General features: G+C 36.9%; 1 protein-coding gene across 3 annotated transcripts in view; it reads left to right on the top strand.

The window, feature by feature from the left end:
* Positions 1-26,412, top strand: part of STK3 (serine/threonine kinase 3) — a 322,689-nt gene that overhangs the window by 28,977 nt on the left and 267,300 nt on the right. The window lies entirely within an intron of this gene.

Genomic DNA, 26,412 nt, shown 5'->3' with positions numbered 1-26,412 from the left:
GATTCCACATATAAGTGATATAATAGATTTGTCTCACTTCACTAAGTGTAATATTCTCTAGGTCCATCCATGTTGCTGCAGATGGCAATATTTCATTCTTTTTATGGCAAATAGTCCATTGTATATATATACCACAATCTCTTAAGACAGTGATCTGTTGATGGGCACTTGGGTTGTTTCCATGTCTTGGCTATTGTAAAATAGTGCTGCTGTGAACATTGGGGTGCATGTATGTTTTCGAATTAGAGTTTTCATCTTTTTTGGATATATACCCAGGAATGGGGTTGCTGGATCATATGGTAGCTCTATTTTTAGCTTTTTAGGGAACCTCCATACTGTTTTCCATAGTGGCTGCACCAATTTACATTCCCACCAACAGTGTAGGAGAGTTCTCTTTTCTCCACACCCTCCCTAGCATTTATTATTTGTAGACTTTTTGATGGTAGCCATTCTGACCAGTGTGAGGTGATACCTCACTGTGGTGTTGATTTGCATTTCTTTAATAATTAGGAATGTTGAGCATCTTTTCATGTGCCTGTTGGCCATCTGTATGTTTTCTTTGGAGAAATGTCTGTTTAGGTCTTCTGCCCATTTTTTGACTAGGTTGTTTGTTTTTTCGATATTGAATTGTATGAATTGTTTGTATATTTTCAATATTAATCCCTTGGTCATATCATTTGCAAATATTTTCTCTTATTCTATAGGTTTTCCTTTTGCTTTGTTGATGGTTCTTTGGCTGTGCAAAAGCTTTTAAGTTTGATTTGGTAGTTTATTTTTTTTTTGCTTTTGTTTCTTTTGCTTTGGGAGACTGATCTAAGAAAACATTGCTTTATGTCAGAGAATGTTTTGCATATTTTCTCTTCTAGGAGTTTTGTGGTGTCATGTCTTATAATTAGGTCTTTAAACCATTTTGAGTTTATTTCTTTATATGGTGTGAGGGAGTGTTTCATTGATTTACATGTAGCTGTCCAGCTTTCCTGATACCACTTTTTTTTTTTTTTTGCGGTACGCGGGCCTCTCACTGTTGTGGCCTCTCCCGTTGCGGAGCACAGGCTCCGGACGCGCAGGCTCAGCGGCCATGGCTCACGGGCTGCTCCGCGGCATGTGGGATCTTCCCGGACTGGGGCATGAACCCGTGTCCCCTGCATCGGCAGGTGGACTCTCAACCACTGCGCCACCAGGGAAGCCTGATACCTTGCTGTTTTGATTACTGTAGCTTGGTAGTATAGTCTGAAGTCTGGAAGGGTTGTGCCTCCAGCTTTGTTCTTTGTCCTCAGGATTGCTTTGGCAATTCTGGATTTTCTGTGGTTTTGTATAAATTTTAGGATTATTTGTTCTAGTGCACTGAAAAATGTCATTGGTATTTTGATAGGGATGGCATTAAATCTGTAGATCACTTTGGGTAATGTGGCCATTTTAACAATATTAATTCTTCCAATCCAAGAGGAGGGGATATCTTTCCATTTCTTTGAATCATTTTCAATTTCCTTTGTCAGTGTTTTATAGTTTTCAGTGTATAGGTCTTTCACCTCCTTACTAGGTGTTTCATTTTTATTGAAGAAATTTTTAAATGGGATTTTTTTTTTAACTTTCTCTTTCTGATATTTCATTATTAGTGTAAAGAAATGCTACAGATTTCTGTATATTAATCTTATATCCTGCTACCTTGCTGAAATCATTTATTAGTTCTCAGTTTTTCAGTGGAGAGTTTAGGATTCTCTATATAGAGTATTATGTCTACTGCAGATAGTGACGGTTTTATCTTTTCCCTTCCAATTTATATACCTTTTAATTCTTTTTCTTGTCTGAATGCTGTAGCTAGGACTTCCAATACTGTGTTGAATAGAAGTGGTCAGAGTGGGCATCCTTGTCTTGTTCTTGAATATAGCAGGAATCCTTTCAGCTTTTCACTATTGAGTGTTATGTTGGCTGTGGGTTTGTTGTAAATGGCTTTTACGTTTTGATATGTTCCCTCTATACCCACTTTGTTGAGAGTTTTTATCATGAATGGATGTTGAATTTTGTGAAATGCTTTTTCTTCATCTGTTGAGATGATTATGTGGGTTTTTTGTCTTTCCTTATGTTAATGTGGCATATCACATTGATTGATTTGTGTATGTTGAACCACCCTTGTGACCCTGGAACGAATCCAACTTGATCATAGTGTGTGATCCTGTTAATGTATTGTTGGCTTTGGTGTGCTAACATTTTGCTGAGGATTTTTGTATCTATGTTTATTAAAGATATTGGTCTGTAATTTTCTTTTTTGTACTGTTTTGATTACTGCAGTTTTGTAGTATAGTCTGCAGTCAGGGAGCGTGATTCCTCCAGTTCTGTTCTTCTTTCTCAAGATTGTTTTGGCTGTTCAGGGTCTTTTGTGTCTCCATGCAAATTAAAAAATTTTTGGTGATTAGCTTCTGTTGTTTAATATAATGTAATTAAGGTTTATCTATGTTGTAGCATGGGGCAGGATTTCCTTTTATAAGGTTGCATAATATACTATTGTATGTATATACCACATTTTGATTATTTGTTTTTCTGTTGACGGACATTTGAGTTGTTTATTTAATGGTTATTCTATTTTTATTTTTTTGAAGAATCTACGTAGTGCGTTGCATAATGACCGCACTATTTTACAGTTCTCAATTCTCCCCATCCTCATCAGCACTTGTTTTCTGTTCTTTGTGATAGTGGCTATCCTAATGGTTATGAGGTGATATCTCGTTGTGGTTTCAATTTGCATTTCTCTGATAACTAGTCATGTTGAGCATCTTTTCATGTGTTTGTAGGCCATTTGTATTTCTTCTTTTGAGATTTGTCTGTTCAAGTCCTTGTTCATTTTTATTTATTTATTTTTTAGAATTTTTATTTATTTTTGGTTGTGTTGGGTCTTCGTTGCTGTACGTGGGCTTTCTCTAGTTGCGTTGAGTAATGGCTACTCTTTGTTGCAGTGCGCAGGCTTCTCATTGTGGTGGCTTCTCTTGTTGTGGAGCACCACAGGCTCTAGGCGTGTAGGCTTCAGTAGTTGAGGCATGCGGGCTTAGTTGCTCTGTGGCATGTGGGATCTTCCCGGACCAGGGCTTGAACCATGTACTCTGCATTGGCAGGCGGATTCTTAATCACTGCACCATCAAGGAAGTCCTCCCTTGTTCATTTTTAAATTGGGTTTTATTGTTGTTGAGTTGTAAAAGTTCATTTTTCTGAGTATTAACTCCTTATCAGATGTATGATTTGCACATATTTTCTCCAATTGTGTAGCTTGCTTTTTCACTCTGTTGATGATACTGATGATGATTATGATGATGATTTTTGGATGCTCAGAAGTTTTAAAGTTAATCTATTTCTGCTTTTATCGCCTGTGCTTTGTTGTCATTTTCTAGAAATCGTTTTCAAATCAAATGTCCTGAAGCGTTTTCCATATGTCTTCTTCTAGGGGTTTTATAGCTCTGGGTCTTACGTTTAGGTCTTATACATTTTGAGTTAATTTTTAAATTTTTTATAAGGTAAGCATCCAGGTTCATTCTTTTACATCTGGATATCCAATTTTCCCAGCACCATTTGTTGAACAGACTGTCCTTTCCCCATTGTGTAGTCTTGACACCCTTTGAAAGTCATTTGGTCCTATTGAATACATGTAAGGGTTTGTTTCTGGGCTCTCTGTTCTGTTCCATTAGTCTATATATCTGACTTTAACCAGTACCATAGTGTCTTGATTACTCTTGCTTTGTAGTATATTTTGAAATCAGAAATTGTGAGACCTCTAACTTTGTTCTTTCTCCTCAAGATTGTTTAGGTTTTTTGGGGCCCCTTGAGAGTCCATATGAACTTGAGGATTTTTCTTTTTTCCTACATCTGCAAAAAATAAAGTCATTGGGATGTTGATAGAGGTTGCATTGAATCTATAGATTGGTTTAAACAATGTTAAGTCTTCCAACCAATCCATGAGCACAGGGTGTGTTTCCATTTATTTGTATCTTCTTTTATTATTATTTTTAGCAATGTCTTGTAGTTTTCAGTGCGTGTCTTTTACTTCCTTGGTTAAATTTATTTCTAAGTACTTTCCCCTTTTTATGTTATAAAAAATGGGATTATTTTCTTAATTTCATTTTACCATTGGTTGTTGTTAATGTATTAGAAATGTAACTGATTTTTGTGTATTTTGTATCCTGCAACTTTGCTGAAATCATCTGTTAGTTATAACAGGTTTTGTGTGTGTGTGTGTGTGTGTGTGTGTGTGTGTGTGTGTGTGTATGTAATCTTTAGAGTACTTTACATATAAGGTTATGTCATTTGTCAATAGAGATAATTTTACTTTTTTTACAATTTTTCTTTGCCTTTTATTTCTGTTCCTTGTCTAATTTCTCTGGCTTGGACTTTCAGTACTATGTTGAATAGTAGTGGCAAAAGTGGGCATTCTTGCCTTGTTTCTGATCTTAGAGGAAAAGCTTTTAATCTTTTACCATTTACTCTCTTGTGAATGTTTCATTATGTTATGTTATATGTAATGTTAATATAGCTTTATTATGTTAATATGTTAACATAGCTTTATTATGTTAATATAGCTTTATTCTATTTCTATAATAGTTTGTTGAGTGTTTTTATCATGGAAAGGGTGTTGCATTTTGTCAAATGCTTTTACTATGTCAATTGAGTTGATTATGCGGTCTTTGTCCTTTATTTTATTAATTGTTGATTCTCATTTGTTGAACCATTCTTACATTCCAGGTATAAATTCACTTGATCATGGTGTATAATCCTTTTAATGTGCTGTTGGATTTGGTTTATTAGTATTTGTTGAGTACTTTTGCATCAATATTCGTTAGGGGTATTGGTCTGTAGTTCTTATTTTGTTTTGTTTGTTGTTTTTTCATGTTGTGTCTTTGTATGATTTTGGTATTAGAGTAATGCTGGCCTCAAAGAATGAATTTGGAAGTGTTCCTTCTCTTCAGTTATTTGGAAGAGGTTGAGGAGTATTGGTGTTAATTCTTCCTTAAATGTTTGGTAGAATTCTTCAGCAAAGCCATCTAGGCCTGGGTTTTTCTTTGTTGAGAGGTTTTTGATTATTTTTTCAATTCCTTATTCAGATTTTTTATTTCTTCATGATTTTGTCTTGAAAGGTTGTATGTTTCTAAAAATTTATCCATTATTTCTAGGTTCGTTCTTCATAGTATTCTCTTATACTAGTTTTTAATTCTGTGACATGTTTTTTTTTTTTTGCGGTACGCGGGCCTCTCACTGTTGTGGCCTCTCCCGTTGCAGAGCACAGGCTCTGATGCGCAGGCTCAGCGGCCGTGGCTCACAGGCCCAACCACTCCGCGGCATGTGGGATCTTCCCAGACTGGGGCACGAACCCGTGTCCCCTGCATCGTCAGGCAGACTCTCAACCACTGCGCCACCAGGGAAGCCCTGTGACATCAGTTTTAATGTCTTCTTTGATTCCTAATGTCTTCTTTGATTCCTAATTCTAGTTGAGTCTTCCTTACTTCCTCCCTCCCTCCCTTCCTTCCTTCCTTCGTTTCTTTTTCTTAGTCTAGCTAAGGGTTTGTCAATTTTGTTGGTCTTAAAAAACCAACTCTTGGTTTTGGGCTGCTATAATGAAATATCAAGATTGGGTAGCTTATAAATAATAGAAATTTATTTCCAACTGTCCTGGAAACTTGGAAGCCCAAGATCAAGTTGTCAGCATGGTCACATGCAGGTGAAAGCCTTCTCCCAAGTTCATAGCTGGCACCTTCTCATTGTGTCCTCACATGGTGGAAGGGGCTAGGGATTTCTCTGGAGCCTTTTTCATAAAGTACTAATCCCATTCATGAGGGTTACACCCTCATGACTTAAGCACCTCCCAAAGGCCCCACCTCCTTATACCATTGTCTTTGCCTGTTTGGATTTCATCAAATATGTATATTTTGGAGGACACAAATATTCAAACCATAGCATAGCAGTTCTGTTGATTTTTAAAAATTTGTTTTTCTATTTCCTATTTTATTTATCTCTGAACTAATCTTTATCATTTCATTCCTTCTGTGAACTCTGGGTTTAATTTATTTTTCTGATCTCTTGATGTGTAAAGTTAGGTTGTTGCTTTGAGATCTTCTTTTTATTTTTATTTAATCACAAATTTCACTGGAATTTTTATTTATTATAAAATAAACAAGCAACAAGGATATATTGTACAATACATGAAAATATAGCCATTACTTTGTAAATGGAGTACAATATATAAAGATACTGAATTACTATGTTGTACACTTGAAACTAATATAAATTTTTTCTTCGATGTTCAATTGCCTTTTTAATACTTTTTTTATAGTTTTCATTTTTTTAACATGTTTATTGGAGTATAATTGCTTTACAGTGGTGTGTTAGTTTCTGCTATATAACAAAGTGAATCAGCTATACATAAACATATATCCCCATATCTCCTCCTTCTTACATCTCCCTCCCACCCCTTTAGGTGGGCACAAAGCACCGAGCTGATCTCTCTGTGCTATGCCGCTGCTTCTCACTAGCTATCTATTTTACATTTGGTAGTGTATATATGTCCATGCCGCACTCTCACTTCATCCCAGCTTACCCTTCACCCTCCCTGTGTCCTCAAGTCCATTCTCTCTGTCTGCATCTTTATTCCTGTTCTGCCCCTACGTTCTTCAGAACGTTTTTTGTTTTTTAGATTCCATATATATGTGTTAACATACGGTATTTGATTTTCTCTTTCTGATTTCCTTCACTCTGTATGGCAGTCTCTAGGTCCATCCACCTCATATAAATAACTCAATTTCGTTTCTTTTTATGGCTGAGTAATACTCCATTGTATATATGTGCCACATCTTCTTTATCCAGTCATCTGTCGATGGACACTTAGGTTGCTTCCATGTCCTGGCTACTGTAAATACAGCTGCAATGAACATTGTGCTACACGACTCTTTTTCAATTCTGGTTTTCTCAGGGTATATGCTCAGTAGTGGGATTGCTGGGTCATATGGAAGTTCCATTTTTAGTTTTTTAAGGAACCCCCATACTGTTCTCCATAGTGGCTGTATCAGTGTACATTCCCTCCAACAGTGCCGTAGGGTTCCCTTTGCTCCACACCCTCTCTAGCATTTATTGTGTGTAGATATTTTGATGATTGCCATTCTGACCGGTGTGAGGCGATACCTCACTGTAGTTTTGATTTGCATTTCCCTAATGATTAGTGATGTTAAGCATCTTTCATGTTTTTGTTGGCAGTCTGTATATCTTCTTTGGAAAAATGTCTATTTAGGTCTTCTGCCCATTTTTGGATTGGGTTGTATGTTTTTTGATATTGAGCTGCATGAGCTGCCTGTATATTTTGGAGATAAATCCTTTCTCAGTTGCTTCGTTCGCAAATATTTTCTTCCATTATAAGGGTTGTCTTTTCGTATTATGGTTTCCTTTGCTGTGCAAAGCTTTTAAGTTTCATTAGGTCTCTTTTGTTTATTTTTGTTTTTATTTCCATTTCTTTAGGTGGTGGGTTTAAAAAGGATCTTGCTGTGATTTATGTCATAGAGTGTTCTGCCTATGTTTTCCTCTAAGAATTTTATAGTATCTGGATTTACATTTAGGTCTTTAGTTCATTTGAGTTTATTTTTGTGTATGGTGTTAGGGAGTGTTCTAATTTCATTCTTTTACATGTAGTTGTCCAGTTTTCCCAGCACCACTTATTGAGAGGCTGTCTTTTTTCCATTGTATATACTTGTTCCCTTTATCAAAAATAAGGTGACCATATGTGTGTGGGTTTATCTCTGGGCTTTCTATTCTGTTCCATTGAGCTGTATTTCTGTTCTTGTGCCAGTACTGTACTGTCTTGATTACTGTAGCTTTGTAGTATAGTCTCAAGTCAGGGAGGCTGAATCCTCCAGCTGCGTTTTCCTTTCTCAAGATTGCTTTGGCTATTCGGGGTCTTCTGTGTTTCCATACAAATTGTGAAATTTTTTGTTCTAGTTCTGTGAAAAATGCCATTGGTAGTTTGGTAGGGATTGCCTTGAATCTGTAGATTTCTTTGGGTAGTATATTTATTTCCACAATGTTGATTCTTCCAATCCAGAAGCATGGTATATCTTTCCATCTTTTTGTATCATCTTTAATTTCTTTCATCAGTGTCTTATAGTTTTCTGCATACAGGTCTTTTGTCTCCTTAGGTAGGTTTATTCCTAGGTATTTTATTCTTTCTGTTGCTGTGTTAAATTGGAGTGTTTCCTTAATTTCTTTTTCAGATTTTCCCTCATTAGTGTATAGGAATGCAAGAGATTTCTGTGCATTAATTTTATATCCAGCTACTTTACCAAATTCATTGATTAACTCTAGTAGTTTTTTGGTAGCATCTTTAGGATTCTCTATGTATAGTATCATGTCACCTGCAAACAGTGACGCTTTTACTTCTTGTCCGTTTTGGATTCCTTTTATTTCTTTTTCTTCTCTGATTGCTGTGGCTAAAACTTCCAAAACTATGTTGAGTAATAGTGGTCAGAGTGGGCAACCTTTTCTTGTCCCTGATCTTAGTGGAAATGGTTTCAGTTTTTCACCACTGAAAACAATGTTGGCTTTAGGTTTGTCATGTATGGCCTTTATTATGTTGATGTAAGTTCCTTCTTTGCATACTCTGTGGAGAGTTTGTATCATAAATGGGTGCTGAATTTTGTTGAAAGCTTGTTTTGCATCTATTGAGATGATCATATGGTTTTTCCTGCAATTTGTTAATATGGTGTATCACATTGATTTCCGTATATTGAAGAATCCTTGCATTCCTGGGATAAACCGCACTTGATCATGGTGTATGATCCTTTTAATGTGCTGTTGGATTCTATTTGATAGTATTTTGTTGAGGATTTTTGCATCTATGTTCATCAGTGATATTGGTCTGTAGTTTTTCAATTTCAGTGCTTGTGATTGGTCTGTTTATATTTTCTATTACTTCCTAGTTCAGTCTTGGGAGGTTGTGGTTTCTAAGAATTTGTCCATTTCTTCCAGGTTGTCCATTTTATTGGTATATAGTTGCTTGTAGTAATCTCTCATGATCCTTTGTATTTCTGCAGTGTCAGTTGTTATTTCTCCTTTTTCATTTCTAATTTTATTGATTTGAGTCTTCTCCCTTTTTTTCTCGATGAGTCTGGCTAGTGCTTTATCAATTTTGTTTATCTTCTCAAGGAACCAGCTTTTAGTTTTATTTCTCTTAGCTATTTTTGCCTTCATTCCTTTTCCAGTTATTTTATTTTATTTTTTTTTTGCTGTACGCGGGCCTCTCACTGTTGTGGTCTCTCCCGTTGCAGAGCACAGGCTCCAGACGCGCAGGCTCAGCGGCCATGGCTCATGGGCCCAGCCGCTCTGCGGCACGTGGGATCTTCCCAGACCGGGGCACGAACCCGTGTCCCCTGCCTCGGCAGGTGGACTCTCAACCACTGTGCCACCAGGGAAGCCCTTTTTCAGTTATTTTTGATCTGATCTTTATGATTTCTTTTTTTCTGCTAATAAGTTTTTTTTGTTCTTTTTTTTCTAATTTTTTTACCTGTAAAGTTACATTGTTTATTTGAGATGTTTCTTGAGGTAGGATTGTATTGCTATAAACTTTCTTCTTAGAACTGCGTTTGCTGCATCCCATAGGTTTTGGCTCGTCGTGTTTTCATTGTAATTTGTTTCTAGGTATTTTTGGATTTCCTCTTTAATTTTTTCAGTGATCTCTTGGTTATTTAGTAATGTATTGTTTAGCCTCCATGTATTTGTATTTTTTACAGATTCTTTCCTTTAATCGATATCTAGTTTCATAGTGTTGTGGTCAGAAAAGATACTTGGCATGATTTCAATTTTCTTAAATTTACCAAGGCTTGATTTTTACCCCAAGATATGATCTATCCTGAAAAATGTTCCATGAGTACTTGAGAAGAAAGTGTATTCTGTTGTATTTGGGTGGAATGTTCTATAAATATCAATTCAGTCCATCTTGTTTAATGTATCATTGAAAGCTTGTGTTTTCTTATTTATTTTCATTTTGCATGATCTGTCCATTGGTGAAAATGGGGTGCTAAGTTCCCTACTATTACTGTGTTACTGTCAATTTCCCCTTTTATGGGTGTTTTATGGGTGTTAGCATGTGCCTTATGTATTGAGGTGCTCTGATGTTCAGTGCATAAGTATTTACAATTGTTATATCTTCTTGGAATGATCCCTTGATCATTATGTAGTGTCCTTCTTTGTCTCTTGTAATAGTCTTTATTTTAAAGTCTATTTTGTCTGATATGAGAATTGCTACTCCAGCTTTCTTTTGATTTCCATTTGCTTGGAATACTGTTTTCCATCTCCTTACTTTCATTCTGTATTTCTCCCTAGGTCTGAAGTGGGTTTCTTGTAGACAGCATATATATGGGTCTTGTTTTTGTATCCCTTCAGCAAGCCTTTGTCTTTCGGTTGGAGCATTTAATCCATTTATGTTTAAGGTAATTATCAATATGTATGTTTTTATTACCATTTTCTTAATTGTTATGGGTTTGTTATTGTAGGTCCTTCCTTTCCTTGCATTTCCTGCCTAGAGAAGTTCCTTTAGCATTTGTTGTATAGCTGGTTTGGTGGTGCTGAGTTCTCTTAGCTTTTGCTTGTCTGTAAAGGTTTTAATTTCTCCGTCGAATCTGAATGAGATCCTTGCTGGGTAGAGTAATCTTGGTTGTAGGTTTTTCACTTTCATCACTTTAAATATGTCCTGCCACTCCCTTCTGGCTTGCAGAGTTTCTGCTGAAAGATCAGCTGTTAACCTTACGGGGATTCCGTTGTATGTTATTTGTTGCTTTTCCCTTGATGCTTTTAATATTTTTTCTTTGTATTTAATTTTTTATAGTTTGATTAGTATGTGCCTTGGCGTGTTTCTCCTTGGATTTATCCTGTATTGGACTCTATGTGCTTCCTGGACTTATTTCCTTTCCCACATTAGGGAATTTTTCCACCGTAATCTCTTCAAATATTTTCTCAGTCTCTTTTTTTTCTCTTCTTATGGGTCCCCTATAATTCGAATGTTGGTGCATTTAATGTTGTCCCAGAGGTGTCTGAGACTGTCCTCAATTTTTTTCATTCTTTTTTCTTTCTTTTGCTCTGTGGTAGTTATTTCCAGTATTTTATCCTCCCAGTCACTTACCTGTTTTTCTGCCTTAGTTATTCTCCTATTGATTCCTTCTAGAGAATTGTAAATTTCATTATTATGTTGTTCATCATTGTTTGTTTGCTCTTTAGTTCTTCTAGGTCCTTTGTAAATGTTTCTTGTACTATCTCCATTCTATTTCTAAGATTTTGTATCATCTTTACTATTATTCTGAATTCTTTTTCGGGTAGACTGCCTGTTTCCTCTTCATTTGTTTGGTCTGGGGTTCTTTTATCTTGCTTCTTCATCTGCTTTGTATTTCTCTGTCTTGTGATTTTGCCTAACCTTACTGTGTTTGGGGTATCCTTTTCGCAGGCTGCACGTTCGTAGTTCCCGGTGTTTTTGTTGTCTGCCCCCAGTGGGTAAGGTTGGTTCGGTGGGTTGTGTAGGCTTCCTGGTCGAGGGGACTGGTGCCTGTGTTCTGGGCATTGAGGCTGGATCTTGTCTTTCTGGTGGGCAGGACTGCATCTGGTGGTGTGTTTTTGTGTGTCTGTGACCTTATTATGATTTTAGGCAGCCTCTCTGCTTACGAGTGGGGTTGTGTTCCTGTCTTGGTAGTTGTTTGGCATAGGGTGTTCACCACTGTAGCTTGCTGGTCGTTGAGTTAAGCTGGGTCTTAGCATTGAGATGGAGATGTCTGGGAGAGCTTTCACCATTTGATATTACATGGGGCCAGGAGGTCTCTGGTGGACCATTGTCCTGAACTCAGCTCTCCCACCTCAGAGGCTCAGGCATGACAGCCAGCCGTAGCACCAAGACCCCATCAGCCACACAGCTCAAAAGAACAGGGAGAATATAAAGAAAGAAAAATAAAATACAACAATACATAGTAAAATGAAATAAGGTAAAAGTTATTGAAATAAAAATTGAAAATATTATTAAAATAAAAAGATAAAAAAGTAATAGAAGAAAAAAGAGAGCAACCAAACCAAAAAACAAATAGACCAATGATAACAAGCACTAAAAACTATAATAAAAAAAAAAAGACACACAGAACCCTACGACAAATGGTGAAAGCAAAGCTATATAGACAAAATCACCCAAAGAAGCATACACATATACGCTCACAAATAGAGAAAAAGGAAAGTAATATATATATGTTATTTTAAAAAAAAACAAAGGAAGAGAACAGCAAAATCAATAAATATACCAATGATAATAAGTTCTAAGTACTAAACTAAGATAAACATAAAACCAAAAATAAATTAGATGCAGAAAGCAAACCCCAAGTCTACAGTTGTTCCCAAAGTCCACTGCCTCAATTTTGGGATGATTTGTTGTCTGTTCAGGTATTCCCCAGATGCAGCGTACATCAGTTTGATTGTGAAGATTTTATCTGCTGCTCCTGAGGCTGCATGGAGAGATTTCCCTTTCTCTTCTTTGTTCGCAGAGCTCCTGGGGATGAGCTTTGGATTTGTCCCCGCCTCTGTGTGTAGGTCGCCTGAGGGCTTCTGTTCCCTGCCCAGACAGGGCAGGGTTAAAGTAGCAGCTGATTAATGGGCTCTGGGTCACTCAGGCCTTGGGGAGGGAGGGGTACGGAATGCAGGGCGAGCCTGCGGCAGCAGAGGCCAGTGCGACATTGCAGCAGCCTGAGGCGCACCATGTGTTCTCCCAGGGAAGTTGTCCCTGCATCACAGGACTGTGGCAGTGGTGGACTGCGCAGGCTCCCAGGAGGGGAGGTGTGGACAGTGACCTGTGCTTGCACACAGGCTTTTTAATGGCTGCAGCAGCAGGCTTAGTATCTCATGCCCGTCTCTGGGGTCCGTGCTGATAGCCGCGGCTCGCGCCTGTCTCTGGAGCTCCTTTAAGCGGAGCTCTTAATTCCCTCTCCTCGCGCACCAGGAAACAAAGAAGCAAGAAAAAGTCTCTTGCCTCTTTGGCAGCTCCAGACCTTTTCCTGGACTCCCTCCCACTAGCCATGGCGCACTAGCTCCCTTCAGGCTGTGTTCACGCAGCCAACCCCAGTCCTTTCCCTGGGATCTGAACTCCAAAGCCCAAGCCTCAGCTCCCAGCCCCCGTGCACCTCAGCAGGTTAGCAGAGAAGCCTCTCAGGCTGGTGAATGCTGGTTGGCAGCGATCCTCTATGCAGAAATCTCTCCACTTTGCCCTCTGCACCTCTGTTGCTGCGCTCTCCTCCGTGGCTCCAAAGCTTCTCCCCGCGCCCACCCACTGTCTCCGCCAGTGGGGGCCTTCCTAGTGTGTGAAAACTTTTCCTCCTTCACAGCTCCCTCCCAGAGGTGCAGGTCCCATCCCTATTCTTTTGGCTCTGGCTTTTCTTTTTTCTTTTGCCGTACACAGGTACGTGGGGAGTTTCTTGCCTTTTTCGAAGTCTGAGGTTTTTCTGCCAGTGTTCAGTAGGTGTTCTGTAGGAGCTGTTCCACATGTAGATGTATTTTGGATGTACTTGTGGGGAGGAACGTGATCTCCACGTTTTACTCCTCTGCCATCTTGAAGCTGAGATCTTCTTTTTAAATCTAAGGGCTTACTGCTATAAATTGCCCTCTTAATGCTGCTTTTGCTGCATCCCTTGTGTCTTGGTATGTTGTATTTTTGTTTTCATTTCTCTCCAGATATTTTCTTAATTCCCTTGTGATTTCTTCTTTGATCCTTTGTTTGTTTAAGAATATGTTAACATTCACGTATTTCTGGATCTTCCTGTTGCCCTACTGTTTTTGATTTCGTTTTTCATTCCATTCTGTTTGGAGAAGATACTTTGTATGATTACAGTCTTCTGAAATTTTAAAGATATGTTTTATGGCCTAACATGAAGTCTCTTTTGGAGTGTTCCTGTTCCGTGTGCATTTGAGAAGAATGTACATTTTGCTGTTGTTGAATTTTTTTTTTTTGTATTTACCTGTAATTTTACTAGCTGCTGTTCTTTATTCTTTTGTATAGGTTTATGTTTCCTTTTGACATCTTTTTCTTGTAGCCTGAAGAACTGTCTTTAACCATTTATTGTTGTGAAAGTCCACTCATAATGAATTCTCTCACCCTTTTTTGTTTGAAAATTTTTTATTTTTTCTTCACTTTTTGAGGGATATTTCCATTAAATATAGAATTTTATGTTGATTATTGTTTTCTATCATCACTTTTAAGGAGTCGCTGTCTTTTGGCTTGCTTACTGTCTGGCAAGAATACTACAGTCATCCTTGTGTTTTTTCTTATTTTAAATAAATTTATTTTATTTATTTTTGGCTGCATTGGGTCTTCATTGCTGCGTGACGGCTTTCTCTAGTTGTGGCGGGCGGGGGCTACACTTCATTGTGGTGCTTGGGCTTCTCATTGCAGTGGCTTCTCTTGTTGTGTATCTCGGGCTCTAGGTGCATGGGCTTCGGTAGTTGCAGCACGCCGGCTCAGTAGTTGTGGCTCATGGGCCCTAGAGTAAGTAGTTGTGGCGCTTGTGCTTAGCTGCTCCGCAGCATGTCGGATCTTCCCAGACCAGGGCTCGAACCTGTGTCCCCTGCATTGGCAGGTGGATTCTTAACCACTGCACCACAAGGGAATCCCCTTGTTTTTGTTCTTATTTAAGTAATATGTCTTTTTTCTGTGACTGCTTTTAGTATTCTCTTACTCCTACTCCTGTACTTCTTATTGGTGGCAATTTGATTACAATACATGTGGTTTGTCTGTGTGTGTGTATTTATCTTTTTAGATTTGCTAAGTTACTTGCATTTGTAGTTTATTGTTTTTATAAAATTTGGAAAATGTTTGGCCAATTTCTCCCCCACCCCCTTTTTTCTCTTTCTCTCTGTTTATATATATTTATCTATACCTATTCTTCATTTCCATGTGGGGCTCAGGCTCTTTCTTTTCTCCTTTTTTTCTTTAAACATTTTTTTCTTCATGTTACCTTTTTGCTGTACTGTCTAATCTGTTCAGATTGTATCCAGTGAAAATTTCATTTCAGTACTTTGTTTCATCTGTAAAATTTTTGTTTAGCTCTTTTTTCCTATCCATTTCCATTGCATCTCTAAGTACATGGGACTTATTTATATTTGCTCTTTATAAGATTGTTTTTTGTTAATTCCACTGTTTTTGCCATTTCTGTGTCTGTTTTAATTGACTAATTTTTCTTCTCTTTGTGAGTCACAGTTCCCAATTTCTCATATATCCATAATTTTTTATTGAATTCTTTTTTTTTCTTTCTTCACAGTCACCAGTGTTTCGATATTTTCCATTTTTGTGTGTGCAAATTCTGTCTCCACACATATAAACAGATTTGTTGAACCATCTGAAACTAAGTTGCCCACATCATGACCCTTCACCTCTAAATACTTAAGCATGTGTCCCTTAAGAGGAAGCACATTCTCTTAAGTCCATAATTCCCTTTTCACTCTTAAGAAAATTAAAAACAATTCTTTAACATCATCCAATAGCTGGCCCTTATTGAAGATTCTACAATTCCTAAAAATACCTTATGTCTTTCTGTTTCTTTAATAGTATAAGAATTATTCCCTTTTACAGCCATTTTCTGTATGTGATGCATTTGAAAAATACTTTGTTTCAGATTCTTTTAAGAAATACATTTTCTGCTCAAACCAGCCCCAGTCTCTTCCTGTTACAAATCTGGTCTGGTCCACACAGCTCTCCTTCCTGAAGGAGCACATCCACATCACAGGAAGATGACTTTCCCACAAGCTCTGAAAAGAGTAGTGATTACAAGGACGGGCTATGAAGTCAGAAGGTCTGGGTTGGAATTGAGCCTCATCACTAACTAACTGGGTTAGGGCAAATTACTTAACCACTGTGAGGATCAACTTTCCAAACTATTATTATTATTTCTCGAATTATTACATGGAAACACTTAATGGTAATAATAGTCTCTACTGTGTAGAGTTGTTGGGAGGGTTAAGTGAGTTCATAAGTGTAAATGGCTTAGAATCATTGTTTGGAGTGTTGTCTGGATACAAAGTAAATGCTGTGCAAGGGCTGTCTTTAAAGATGCAATTGCTTCCTGGTAAGTTCTCCCAATTCCTCCCTGTATAGGTCATTAGTTTCCTAAGAAAATAGCACCTAATGGAAGACATTACAGGCATACTGCATTTTTATTGTGTTTCACACATACTGCATATTTTTTTTTTTTTAACAAATTGAAGGTTTGCGGCAACCTTGCATGAGGCAAGTTTATGGGCACCAATTTTCTTTTTTTTTTCTGAATTTTTGAATTTTATTTATTTATTTATAGAGCAGGATCTTATTACTTATCCATTTTATACATATTAGTATATGTCAATCCCAATCTCCCAATTCATCACACCACCATCCCCCCCAGCCACTTTCCTCCGTTGGTGTCCTTACGTTTGTTCTCTACATCTGTGTCTCAATTTCTGCCCTGCAAACTGGTTCATCTGTACCATTTTCCTAGGTTCCACATATATGCGTTAATATACGATATTTGTTTTTCTCTTTCTGACTTACTTCACTCTGTATGACAGTCTCTAGATCAATAGACATCTCTACAAATGACCCAATTTCGTTCCTTTTTATGGCTGAGTAATATTCTGTTGTATATATGTACCACATCTTCTTTATCCATTCCTCTGTCGATGGGCATTTAGGTTGCTTCCATGATCTGGCTGTTGTAAATAGTGCTGCAATGAACGTTGGGGTGCTTGTGTCTTTTTGAATTATGGTTTTCTCTGGGTATATGCCCAGTAGTGTAATTGCTGGGTCATATGGTACTTCTAATTTTAGTTTTTTAAGGAACCTCCATACTGTTCTCCATCGTGGCTGTATAAATTTACATTCCCACCAGCAGTGCAAGAGGGTCCCCTTTTCTCCACACCCTCTCCAGCATTTGTTGTTTGTAGATTTTCTGATGATGCCCATTTTAACTGGTGTGAGGTGATACCCCATTGTAGTTTTGATTTGCATTTCTCTAATAATTAATGATGTTGAGCAGCTTTTCATGTGCTTCTTGGCCATCTGTATGTCTTCTTTGGAGAAATATCTATTTAGGTCTTCTGCCCATTTTTGGATTGGGTTGTTTGTTTTTTTAGTATTGAGCTGCATGAGTTGTTTATATATTTTGGAGATTAATTCTTTGTTGATTCATTTGCAGATATTTTCTCCCATCTCAGTGTTGTCTTTTCGTCTTGTTTGTAGTTTCCTTTGCTGTGCAAAAGCTTTTAAGTTTCATTAGGTCCCATTTGTTTATTTTTGTTTTGATTTCCATTACTCTAGAAGGTGGATCAAAAAAGATCTTGCTGTGATTTATGTCAGAGTGTTCTTCCTATGTTTTCCTCTAAGGGTTTTATAGTGTTTGGTCTAACATTTAGGTCTCTAATCCATTTTGAGTTTATTTTTGTGTATGGCGTTAGGGAGTGTTCTAATTTCATATTTTACATGTACCCGTCCAGTTTTCCCAGCACCACTTATTGAAGAGACTGTCTTTTCTTCGTTGTGTATGCTTCCCTCCTTTGCCATAGATTAGTTGAGCATAGGTGCGTGGGTTTACCTCTGGGCTTTCTATCCAGTTCCATTGATCTATATTTCTGTTTTTATGCCAGAACCATGCTGTCTTGATTACTGTAGCTTTGTAGTATAGTCCGAAGTCAGGGAGTCTGATTCCTTCAGCTCCATTTTTTTCCATCAAGACTGCTTTGCCTATTTGGGGTCTTTTGTGTCTTCATACACATTTTAAGATTTTTTGTTCTAGTTCTGTAAAAAATGCCACTGGTAATTTGATAGGGATTGCATTGAACATGTAGATTGCTTTGGGTAATATAGTCATAGTCATTTTCACAATATTGTTTCTTCCAATCCAAGAACTTGGTATATCTCTTCATCTGTTTGATTCATCTTTAATTTCTTTCATCAGTGTCTACAATTTTCTGCACACAGGTCTTTTGTCTCCCTAGGTAGGTGTATTGCTAGGTATTTTATTCTTTTTGTTGCAGTGATAAATGAGCGTGTTTCCTCAATTTTTCTTTCAGATTTTTCATAATTTGTGTATAGGAATGCAAGAGATTTCTGTGCATTAATTTTGTATCCTGCAACTTTACCAAATTCATTGATTAGCTCTAGCAGTTTTCTGGTAGCATATTTAGGATTCTCTGTGTATTATGTCATCTGCAAACAGTGACAGTTTTACTTCTTCTTTTCCAGTTTGTATTCCTTTTATTTCTTTTTCTTCTCTGATTGCCATGGCTAGGACTTCCAAAACCATGTTCAGTATAGTGGTGTTCAGTAATAGTGGTGAGAGTGGACATCCTTGTCTTGTTCCTGATCTTAGGGGAAATGCTTTCAGTTTTTCACAGTTGAGACTGATGTTTGCTGTGGGTTTGTCTTATATGGCCTTCATTATGTTGAGGTAGGTTCCCCCTCTGCCCACTTTCTGGAGAACTTTTATCATAAATGGGTGTTGAATTTTGTCAAAAGCTTTTTCTGCATCTATTGAGATGATGATATGGTTTTCCTTCTTCAATTTGTTAATATGGTGTATCACATTGATTGATTTGCATATATTGAAGAATCCTTGCATCCATGGGGTAAATCCCACTTAATCTTGGTGAATGATCCTTTTAATGTGTTGTTGGTTTCTGTTTGCTAGTATTTTGTTGAGGATTTTTGCATGTATGTTCATTAGTGATATTTGTTGGTAATTTCTTTTTTTGTAGTATCTTTGTCTGGTTTTGGTATCAGGGTGATGGTGGCCTCATATAATGAGTTTGCTAGTGTTCCTTCCTCTGCAATTTTTTGGAAGAGTTTAAGAAGGATGGGTGTTAGCTCTTCTCTGAATGTTTGATAGAATTCACCCGTGAAGCCATCTGGTCCTTGCTTTTGTTTGTTGGAAGATTTTTAATCACAGTTTCAATTTCATTACTTGTGATTGGTCTGTTCATATTTTCTTTTTCTTGCTGGTTCAGTCTTGGAAAGATATACTTTTCTAAGAACTTGTCCATTTCTTCCAGGTTGTGCATTTTATTGGCATAGAGTTGCTTGTAGTAGTCTCTTAGGATGCTTTGTATTTCTGCGGTGCCTGTTGTAACTTCCCCTTTTTCTTTTCTCATTTTGTTGATTTGAGTCCTCTCCCTCCTTTTCTTGATGAGTCTGGCTAATGGTTTATCAATTTTGTTTATCTTCTCAAAAGAACCAGCTTTTAGTGTTATTGATCTTTGCTATTGTTTTCTTTGTTTCTATTTCATTTATTTCTGCTCTGATCATTATGATTTCTTTACTTCTACTAACTTTGGGTTTTTTTTGTTGTTCTTCTTTCTCTAGTTGCTTTAGGTGTAAGGTTAGATTATTTATTTGAGATTTTTCTTGTTTCTTGATGTAGACTTGTATTGCTATACACTTCCCTCTTAGAACTGCTTTTGCTGCATCCCATAGGTTTTGGATTATCATGTTTTCATCGTCATTTGTCTCTAGGTATTTTTTGATTTCTTCTTCGATTTCTTCAGTGATCTCTTGATTATTTAGTAATGTATTGTTTCGCCTCCATGTGTTTGTATTTTTTACGTTTTTCTCCCTGTAATTTATTTCTAATCTCATAGTGTTGTGTTCAGGAAAGATGCTTGATAGGATTTTGGTTTTCTTACATTTACTGAGGCTTTATTTTTGACCCAAGATGTGATCTGTCTTGGAGAATGTTCCATGTGCACTTGAGAAGAAAGTGTCATCTGCTGTTTTTGGATGGAATGTCCTATAAATAACAATTAAGTCTATGTGGTGTATTGTGTCATTTAAAGCTTGTGTTTCCTTATTAACTTTTTGTTTGAATTATCTGTCCATTGGTTTAAGTGAGGTGTTACAGTCCCCCACTATTATTGTGTTACTGTCAATTTCCACTTTTATAACTGTTAGCAGTTGGCTTATGTATTGAGGTGCTCCTATGTTGGTGCATATATATTTATAATTGTTATATCTTACTCTTGGATGGATCCCTTGATCGTTATGTAGTGTTCTTCCTTGTGTCTTGTAACATTCTTTATTTTAAAGTCTATTTTTTCTGATATGAGTATTGCTTCTCCAGCTTTCTTTTGATTTCCATTTGCATGGAATATCTTTTTCCTTCCCATCACTTTCAGTCTGTATGTGTCCCTAGGTGTGAAGTGGGTCTCTTGTAGACAGCATATATATGGGTCTTGTTTTTGTATCCATTCAGCAAACCTTTGTCTTTTGGTTGGAGCATTTAATCCATTCACATTTAAGGTAATTATCGATATGTATGTTCCTATTACCATTTTCTTAATTGTTATGGTTTTGTTTTTATAGGTTCTTTTCTTCTCTTGTGTTTCCCACTTAGAGAAGTTCCTTTAGCTTTTTTTGTAGAGCTGGTTTGGTGGTGCTGAGTTCTCATAGCTTTTGCTTGTCTGTAAAGCTTTTGATTTCTCCGTTGAATCTGAGTGAGATCCTTGCCGGGTAGGGTAATCTTGGTTGTAGGTTTTTCTCTTTCATCACTTTAAATATCTCATGCCACTTCCTCTGGTTTGTAGAGCTTCTGCTGAGAAATCAGCTGTTACCCTTATGGGTGTTCCCTTGTATGCTATTTGTCATTTTTCCCTTGTTGCTTTCAATAGTTTTTCATTGTTTTTAATTTTTGTCAATGTTTTTAATATGTGTCTCGGCATGTTCCTCCTTGGGTTTATCCTGCCTGGCATTTCTGTGAGCTTCCTGCACTTGGTCGGCTATTTCCTTTCCCATGTTAGGGAAGATTTCGACTATAATCTCTTCAAATATTTTGTCAGGTCCTTTCTCTCTCTCTTCTCCTTCTGGGACCCCTATAATGCGAATGTTATTGCATTTAATTTTGCCCCAGCTGTCTCTTAGGCTGTTTTCATTTCTTTCCTTTGTTTTTTCTTTATTCTGTTCCATGGCAGTGAGTTCCACCATTCTGTCTTCCAGGTCACTTATCTGTTCTTTTGTCTCAGTTATTCTGCTTTTGATTTCTTCTAGAGCATTTTTCATTTCAGTTATTGTATTGTTCTTCTCTGTTTGTTTGTTCTTTAATTCTTCTATGTGTTCCTTAATTCTTCTCGTTCTTTGTTAAACATTTCTTGCATCTTCTCAATCTTTTCCTTCATTCTTTTTCCGAGGTCCTGGATCATCTTCATTATCATTATTCTGAATTGTTTTTCTTAAGGTTTCCTATCTCCACTTCATTTAATTGTTTTTCTGGGGTTTGTCTTGTTCCTTTATCTGGTACATCACCCTGTGCGTTTTCATCTTGTCTATCTTTCTGTGAATGTGGTTTTTCCCACAGTCTGTGGGTTTTTAGTTCTTCTTGCTTCTTTTGTTTGAATTCTTGGCATTATAAATTTTTACATTGTTAAGGCTGAGTTTTGTTTGTTTTGCAGGCATACTTCAGAGATACTGCAGGTCCAGTTCCAGACAACTGCAATAAAGCAAACATTGCAACAAAGTGAATCACACGAATTTTTTGGTTTTCCAGTGCACAAAAAAGTTGTGTTTAAGCTATGCTGTTGTCTATTAAGTGGGCGGTAGTATTATCTAAAATACAATGTAATATACCTTAATTGAAAAATACTTTATTTCTAAAAAGTGCTAACCATCATCTGAGCCTTCAGCTAGATGTAATCTGTTTTGCTCCTGGAAGGTCTTGCCCCAGTGCTGATGTCTGCTGACTAATGAGGGTGATGGTTGCTGAAAGTTGGCATTGCTGTTGCAATTTCTTAAAATAAGACAGCAGTGAAGTTTGCCACTTCAGTTACTCTTTCTTTCCTGAATGATTTCTCTGTAGCATGCAATGCTGCTTGATAGCATTTTATCCACAGTATAACCTCTTTCAAAGTTGGAGTCAGTCCTTTTAAACCCTGCTGTTTCATCAACTAAGTTTATGTCATATTTAACATCCTTTGTTGTCATTTTCACAGTCTTGATAGCATCGTCATCAGGAGTAGATTGTATCTCAAGAAAGTACTTTCTTTGCTCATCCATGAGGAGCAACTCCTCATCCGCTAATGTTTTATCATGAGATTACAGCAATTCAGTCACATCTTCAGGTTCGACTTTTAATTCTAGTTCTCTTGCTGTTTCTACCATGTCTGCAGTATTTTCCTCCACTGAAGTTTTGAACCCCTCAAAGTCATCCATGAGAATTGGATTCAGCTTCTTCCAAACCCTTATTGATGTTGGTATTTTGACCTTTTCCCTTGAATCATGAATGTTCTTGTGATTAGTAAATCCTTTCCAAAAGGTTTTCAGTTTACTTTGCCCAGAGCCTTCAGAGGAGTCACTATCTATGGCAGCTGTAGCCTTATGAAATAACATTTTTAAAATAATAAGACTCGAATGAAAGTTGAAATTGCTCCTTTATTTGTGGGCTGCAGAATGGACGTTGTGTTAGCAGGCATGAAAACAACATTACTCTTTTTGTACGTCTTCATAAGAGCTCTTGGGTGACCAAGTGCATTGTCAATGAGCAGTAATGTTTTGAAAGGAATCTTTTTTTCTGAGCAGGAGTTCTCAACAGTGGGCTTAAAATATTCAGTAAACCATGTTGTAAACAGATATATTGTCATCCAGGCTTTATTATTCCACTTATAGAGCACAGGCAGAGTGGATGTAGCATAATTCTTAAGGACCCTAGGATTTTCAGATTGGTAAATGAGCATTGGCTTCAACTTAGAGTCACCAGCTGCATTGTCCTGTGAAGCCAGACATTGACTTTTCCTCTTTAGCTATGAAAGTTGTAGATGGTATATTCTTCCAATATAAGGCTGTTTCATCTACATTGAAAATCTGTTGTTTAGTGTAGGCATCTTCATTAACTATCTTAGCTGAATCTTCTGTATAACTTGCTGCAGCTTCTACCTGAGCACTTTCTGCTTCACCTTTCACTTTCACGTTATAGAGATGGTTTCTTTCCTTAAAATCCATGAACCACCCTCTGCTAGCTTCAGGCTTTTCTTTTGCCACTTCCTTACCTTTTTCTATCTTTATAGCATTGAAGAAAATTAGGGCTTTGATCTGGATTAAGCTTTGGTTTAAGGTAATGTTGTGGCTGGTTTGATCTATTGAGACCACTAAAACTTTCTATCAGCAGTAAGGCTGTTTTGCTTTCTTATCATTCGTGTGTTCACTGGAGTAGCACCTTTACTTTTCTTCAAGAACTTTTCCTTAGCATTCAAAAGGGTAACTGTTTGGCACAGGAGGCCTGGCTTATGGCCTTTCTCAGCTTTCGACATGCCTTCTTCACTAAGCTTAACCAATTCTAGCTTTTGATTTAAAGTGAGAGATATGTGACTCTTTTTTCACTTGAACACTTAAAGTTGTTGTACCGTTATTCATCGGCCTAATTTCAGTATTGTTTTGTCTCAGGGAATAGGGAGGCCTGAGGAAAGGGAGAGAAATGGGGAATGGCCAATTGGTGGAGCAGTTAGAACAGAAAACATTTATTAAGTTCATTGTCTTATATGGGCATGGTTCATGGCACCCCAAAACACATTACAATGGTAACATCAAAGATCATTGATTACAGATTACCATAAAAATATAATAATAATGAAAAAGTTTGAAATATTGTGAGAATTACCAAAATGTGACACAGAGACACAAAGTGAGCAAATGCTGTTGGAAAAATGGCACCAATAGTCTTGATCTGTGCAGCGTTGCCACAAACCTTCCTTTTGTAAAAAACTTAGTATTTTCAAAGCACGATAAAACGAGGTATGCCTATATAGACTTATTCTGGTAGGCAGTTGTTACCTTGTAGATTGGCTCAGTGCTTTTGAAGCCTGTTTTTAAGCTCCTTTTGGGAGAGTCTAAAGTAAAGTAGCGTTTATGTTTTGGTAATGTAGTCTCTTTTCTAAAACAAGGCTGTTCTGGGATGTCTACTGAATGTCCTTTGTATTCTACGAGTTCACTTAACTGTTGACGGTCAACAAGGTCAGCCTTGTGTGACCTCTGGGAGTTGTTCTTTTTAAAACTCCCTGGTTGTTTTTTTCTCTTAGGAAATTGATTTTGTCGGGTTTTGTAGAGTGTTTTTGTCAGCATGTACAGGTTGGCATTCAGCTAAATAGTCAAGGGAGCTCTTAGGTAGATTGATGGACCTGTTTCTCTGTGTAGCTCTTTTCTCACAGGTATTCTGTAATGCACATTTTATTTGCCTTGCCTCCCCAAACTCCCATCTTTGTTTCTTTAACTCAGCAAAATTGCTGGGCTCTGTTGGGTTCCCTTCTCCCTGTGCTACATTTTGGACATAACCTATAGATCTAAAGCTTGGGTGATAGTAGGGCTTATCTTATTTCTTTCCCTTTTCTCATGGATCTCCGTCCTGAAATATCTGATACTTATGTCTGAAAATAGTTGCTTCCTATATTTTTCTGAGTTTTTTAGTTGTTTACAGCAGCCAGATAATTCTGGATCCTCTTACTTCCTTGCGGTCAGAAGTGGAAATCCTGTAATGGACACTTTTAAATCTTTAAGTTGTTTGAACTTTCAGTAGCATTTGAAAATGGTCAAGTACTACTTTCTTGTCCTTCATGACCTCATTTCCTAAATATTGATGTTTTCCTGGGATGTCTTCTTGACCCTTACGTCTTCTTAGACATTTTCCTGATGATTTTATCCCTTCTCATGTCTTCAGGCTTCATCTGTGTGCTGGTGACACCAAAAATGACATTGCCAACTCAGATCTCTGCTGGTATTCATATATACAGTTGGTTGCTGGAAATCTGCATTTGGATGAGAGGAGTTAAACCCATCTTATTCCCCTCCAGACTTTTTTCTGGTGTTCTTTAGCTTAGTAAATAACATTGCCATCTAGTCATTAGCTTAAGCCAAAGCCTTATTAAGAGACATGCTCAACTCCTCTCTTTCTTGCATCATCCCATATTTAATCAAAACCACTTTCTGTTGACTGTGCCTCTTTAATATCTTGATTAGCTTATCCTCTCTCCATTCTTACTGCCACTGCTATATTCTCTGCATACATATTTTGAATAATCCCCTACTGGTTTCCCTTCTCTACTGTTGCTTACTGCATGTCCTTCCTCTGGATTACAGGGGAAGTGATCTTTTTAAAATAGAGCTCCTAACATGGTTTACAAGACTCTTTTTAACCTGACCCTTTTTAATACATCCTGGCCACTTTTACTTTATTCTTTCTGAATTATTTTTGGTCCTTTATACATGATACTTTATTCATAGCGAATTATTTTTGGTCTTTCAGACATACCATGTATAATGTCTCTCATTTCTTGCTTCTAGATATTTCTGCACATGCCATACTATGGATAACTTAAAAAAAAACAAAATAAAAAGACATTTCTCTATGGCAAATAGTCAAGTAGACCATAAAACTAAAAACTGATAAGTGAAGTCAATACAAGTGAAAATACGTACAACCTAAACGAAAGCCAGTTTTCCTTGTATACAGATAAGAAAAGGACCAAAAACCCAGGAGAAAAGTGAGCAAAGAACATGAATAGATGATTTGTTTTATATTATATTAAAAGATGCTCAACTTCACTCATAGTAAGAGAAATGCAAAATAAATCTTCTCTGAGTTACAAGTTTTCACCTAATGTATTGGCTGAAATATTTGGTTCAATACTATGTAGGTGGAATTGTGGGAAAAGATGCTCTCTCATATATTACTGGTAGGAGATTAAATTCGTATAAGCCCCCTGGTGGGCAGTTTGTTAATATCTATTAATATACATATATATTAATATCACATACAATTATAGTAGATAAACTATACCATAATATAATCAATCAAAAATTTTAATAATTACTATATAGTTATTATAATAGTGATTTTATGTTATTAAATTTATATTATGACGTATAGTTATACTTACAGTATATGTGCTTATTTATCAATATATATACTTCTATATTTGTGTGTGTTTATATATTCTCTTGACCTCGCAGTTTCGCTTCTGGGAATTTATCTTAAAGATATGCTGGCACGTGTGTGAGTTGACTTATGTATAAGCTTATTTATTGCAGTGTTGTTTATATTAGCAAAAGGGAACCTAGATATCCATAAGTAAAGGATCGGAGAGTAAGAGATACTACATCTTTGCAACAGAATAGGATGTAGATGTAAAAAAGAAAAGAATGAGGATGCTTCTATGTATTTATGTTGTAGAGATCTCCAACATGGATTTTATGTTGTCAAGTAAAAACATCAAAATATATAACAGTGTGGATAAAAAACATTGTGTATAAAATGCTATATTGTGTGTTAAAAGGGGGAGAAATAAAAATATATATTCATATTTGTATAAAGGTTTCACAAGAAGCAAATAAAAGTGCTTATTCTTTGAGGTGTTTCTGGGAAGATTAAGAACAGGGGT

The sequence above is a fragment of the Lagenorhynchus albirostris genome, chromosome 17 (genome assembly GCF_949774975.1).
Source record: "Lagenorhynchus albirostris chromosome 17, mLagAlb1.1, whole genome shotgun sequence".
Classification (NCBI taxonomy): domain Eukaryota; kingdom Metazoa; phylum Chordata; class Mammalia; order Artiodactyla; family Delphinidae; genus Lagenorhynchus; species Lagenorhynchus albirostris.
The sequence above is the reverse complement of the archived record's forward strand: the minus strand, read 5'-3'. Positions and strand labels throughout refer to the sequence as shown.